The 3,814-nt window shown below is 39.5% G+C and overlaps 1 non-coding gene across 1 annotated transcript; it reads right to left on the reverse strand.

Moving 5' to 3' along the window:
* Positions 1-2,475: 2,475 nt before the first annotated feature.
* LOC113000545 (small nucleolar RNA R71) lies at positions 2,476-2,582 on the reverse strand. Its single transcript, XR_003265878.1, has one exon. It is a non-coding gene; the product is annotated as a small nucleolar RNA R71 (small nucleolar RNA).
* Positions 2,583-3,814: the final 1,232 nt, after the last annotated feature.

The raw sequence follows: 3,814 nt of genomic DNA on the forward strand, positions 1-3,814 counted from the left end.
ATTTTTATTATTTGGGCTCATTTAGCTAATTTGATGTTTTTAATATAATTTCAGGAATTAATGAAACATTGGGCTTAATCCGGATTTTGGTTGTGGACTTGAAGAGGGCAAATAAAGCAGCGCTTACCTTAGTTAATTTCTAATTAGGAAATTTTGCAATTTTATTTTATGTGGTTCAGTGTTTATTTCGTTTTGGGCCAGAGTATTGTAATAGGGCCCAGTGACTTTGAGTTACTCTTTTTAAATAGCAGCCTTGGGATTCGTGCAGGGTATTCTGTTATGTTATTCATTATTCAGAGCTTTGTTGAGGTTTTTACGTTTTTCTGCTTGAATGCTACTGTTTCGTTCTTAATGCAATTTTCCATTTTCTGCTTCTAATAACAATTTTGTTCTTGTTTCTTCTTCTACTTCCATTTACGTTTCTGCTTTTAGTTTCATTTGCGTTTTCTGTTTGAATCTATGGAAGGCTAGATTTTCTGGTGTTGTTTCCTTTTGAGGACGAAGCCCAACTCTCTTTGAGGTTTCGTTTATATTGTGGCTTCCTGGCCGTTTCCCCTTCACCAGTTAACCCAAATTTGTGAACATTAATCAGTGCACGCTTCGTGTTCGATTAATTGCCTCTGAGCCTAACTTGCGTTCATACTTAATGGACGAAGGGCTAACTGGTGTATGTGTTGCCTAATCACGTATTGACAACCCTAAGTTGATTTTCTCTTAGTAAATTGAAATAGGGTTGGATTAAGTGGTTAAATGTTAGGGACGAATTCTCCATAACCCAGGATAAGAGAATGGCTTCTGGATCAGAGGAAACAACCCATTTTTAATATTAGTAGTTTCATATTCCAGTTTACTTGTTCTGTCCTTTAAATCACAAAACAAACAACCCCCCCCCCCAATCATTACTGTTACTGCAAGTGTATTATGAACATTTAGTTTATCATTGCTCGTTGGGAAACGACCTAGGATCACTTCCTAGTTACTGCATTTTCATGTTTATTTGATTCCGGTACGACCTCGATCAAATTTGGTGCCGTTGCCGGGGAGCAGTGTCCAAAGGTTCATAATAGCTAGTGTCGTGTTAGTGTTTAAGTCTTTCGTGTTTTATGTTTAATTGTTAGTATTGTGTTAGTATGTGTGTTGGTGTTGTTCATAATAGCCGGTATTTTGTTTAGTGTTTGTTCTGTTTTAGTTTTCCTATTAAGCGCTTCCCTTGTTTCAGTCTTGGGTGTTTTGTTGTGAATAGTGTTTTGCGATGGAGTTAGCGACCACTTTTGCTTGCGGTAAAACAGAGTAGTAGTAGAAATCATGTAGCGACGGATTTTAGCGACCACCCATGCTGAATTATTTGGGATTTTTTGTTTCAGTAGCTAGGGTTGTTATTTTTGGCTGAATTTTTTTTTGGTAACTTCTTTCAATCTATATTTTGTGGGAAAAATAGCTAGAGCCTTTAGTTTGGTCAGATTTGAAAGTTCCAAAAAAGTAGCAAATTTTGTGTTTGTCAAAACTTCAAACGGCCATAACTTTTGCTCCGGTTATCAAAATCGCAATTATTATATATGTATTTGGGGTAGAAAAAAATTTCCTACGCTGTGGCAGTCAGCTATAGTCTCCATCGTCCAAAAATAGTGATTCTGTCAAAAGTTTTTTATTTTCCATGTTTTATTCACTTATTTTTCTTAACCTACCATTTTTAGCTTCCATAGTTACACTTTGAATTTTTGCCTGAAATTTTTTGTGATATCTTCTCATCATTTTATAAGGTTGCTCACTAAATTTCAAGTCATTTGGATATCATTTGAGGATAGCTGTAGTTCAAACCTACACCTTTATTTACATGACAAGGCAACTAGTTGTGCATGCTGAATGTAGTGTATGACTAGAGGCAATCCATCTGACTTACAACCCTTTGATCCTAAGATAGATAGGACATTTCATAGATTAGTTAGGCATCATTTTATACCTTTTGATCATCCTAAGCATTCCATTACTGGTGAATCTGTGCATTTTGTTATTGGTGATTTTGAACATCCTGATTTTGGGCATTATAATTTTGAGCATTCTGATTCTGAGCATTCTGATTTTGAACATTCTGAGAACATGGCACAACCTCCACCCCGTGAGAGGACTCTAAGGGAAATGGCTGCACCTAATTTCACCTACGAAAGCTTGTGCATCCAATACCCTGATGAGGATGTCCCATATGTTCTTAAAACTGGACTGATTCATTTGCTTCCAAAGTTTCATGGCCTTGCAGGTGAAGACCCGCACAAACATTTGAAGGAATTTCATATTGTCTGCTCCACCATGAAACCCCCAGATGTCCAAGAGGATCACATATTTCTGAAGGCTTTTCCTCATTCTTTAGAGGGAATGGCAAAAGAATGGCTGTATTACCTTGCTCCAAGGTCCATCACGAGCTGGGATTACCTTAAGAGAGTATTCTTAGAAAAAAATTTCCCTGCTTCCAGGACCACAACCATCAGGAAGGATATCTCAGGTATCAGACAACTCAGTGGAGAGAGTCTGTATGAATACTAGGAGAGATTTAAAAAACTATGTGCCAGTTGCCCTCACCATCAGATTTCAAAGCAGCTGCTTCTCCAATATTTTTATGAAGGACTCAGTAATATGGAGAGAAGTATGATAGATGCTGCCAGTGGTGGAGCCCTTGGAAACATGACTCCTGCTGAAGCCAGAAATTTAATTGAGAAGATGGCTTCCAACTCGCAGCAGTTTAGCGCCAGAAATGATGCTATAGTCATTAGAAGAGTGCATGAGGTAGCTACAAACTCAGCTGCATCATCTGAAACTAAGAAGCTTGAAGGCAAACTGGATGCATTGGTTAACTTGGTAACCCAGCTGGCCTTGAACCAGAAATCTGTACCTGTCGCAAGGGTCTGTGGTTTGTGCTCCTCTGTTGACAACCATTCAGACCTTTGCCCTTCCATGCAGCAACCTGGAGCAATTGAGCAGCCCGAAGCCTATGCTGCAAACATTTACAATAGACCTCCTCAACCTCAGCAGCAAAATCAACCACAACAGAACAATTATGACCTCTCCAGCAACAGATACAACCCTGGATGGAGGAATCACCCTAATCTCAGATGGTCTAGCCCTCAGCAACAACAACAGCTGCCTGCTCCTTCCTTCCAAAATGTTGCTGGCCCAAGCAGACCATACATTCCTCCACCAATCCAACAACAACAATAGCCCCAGAAACAGCCAACAGTTGAGGCTCCTCCGCAACCTTCCCTTGAAGAACTTGTGAGGCAAATGACCATGCAGAACATGCAGTTTCAACAAGAGACCAGAGCCTCCATTCAGAGCTTAACCAATCAGATGGGACAATTGGCTACACAATTAAATCAACAGCAGTCCTAGAATTCTGACAAGCTGCCTTCTCAATCTGTCCAAAATCCCAAAAATGTCAGTGCCATTTCATTGAGGTCAGGAAAGTAGTGTCAAGGACCTCAACCCGTAGCACCTTCCTCATCTGCAAATGAACCTGCTAAACTTCACTCTACTCTAGAAAAAGGTGATGACAAAAATTTACCTAACAATTTCTGTGCAGGTGAATCTTTCACTGGTAATTCTGATTTGTAGAAGCAGCACATCCCTCCTCTTCCATTCCCTCCAAGAGCAGTTTCCAACAAAAAAATGGAAGAGGCAGAGAAAGAGATCTTGGAAACATTTAGAAAAGTAGAGGTAAACATACCTCTGCTGGATGCAATAAAGCAAATTCCAAGATATGCTAAATTCTTGAAGGAGCTGTGCACTAATAAGCGGAAGCTTAAAGGAAGTGAACGAATTAGCA

Source organism: Glycine max, chromosome 19 (assembly GCF_000004515.6).
Source record: "Glycine max cultivar Williams 82 chromosome 19, Glycine_max_v4.0, whole genome shotgun sequence".
NCBI lineage: Eukaryota > Viridiplantae > Streptophyta > Magnoliopsida > Fabales > Fabaceae > Glycine > Glycine max.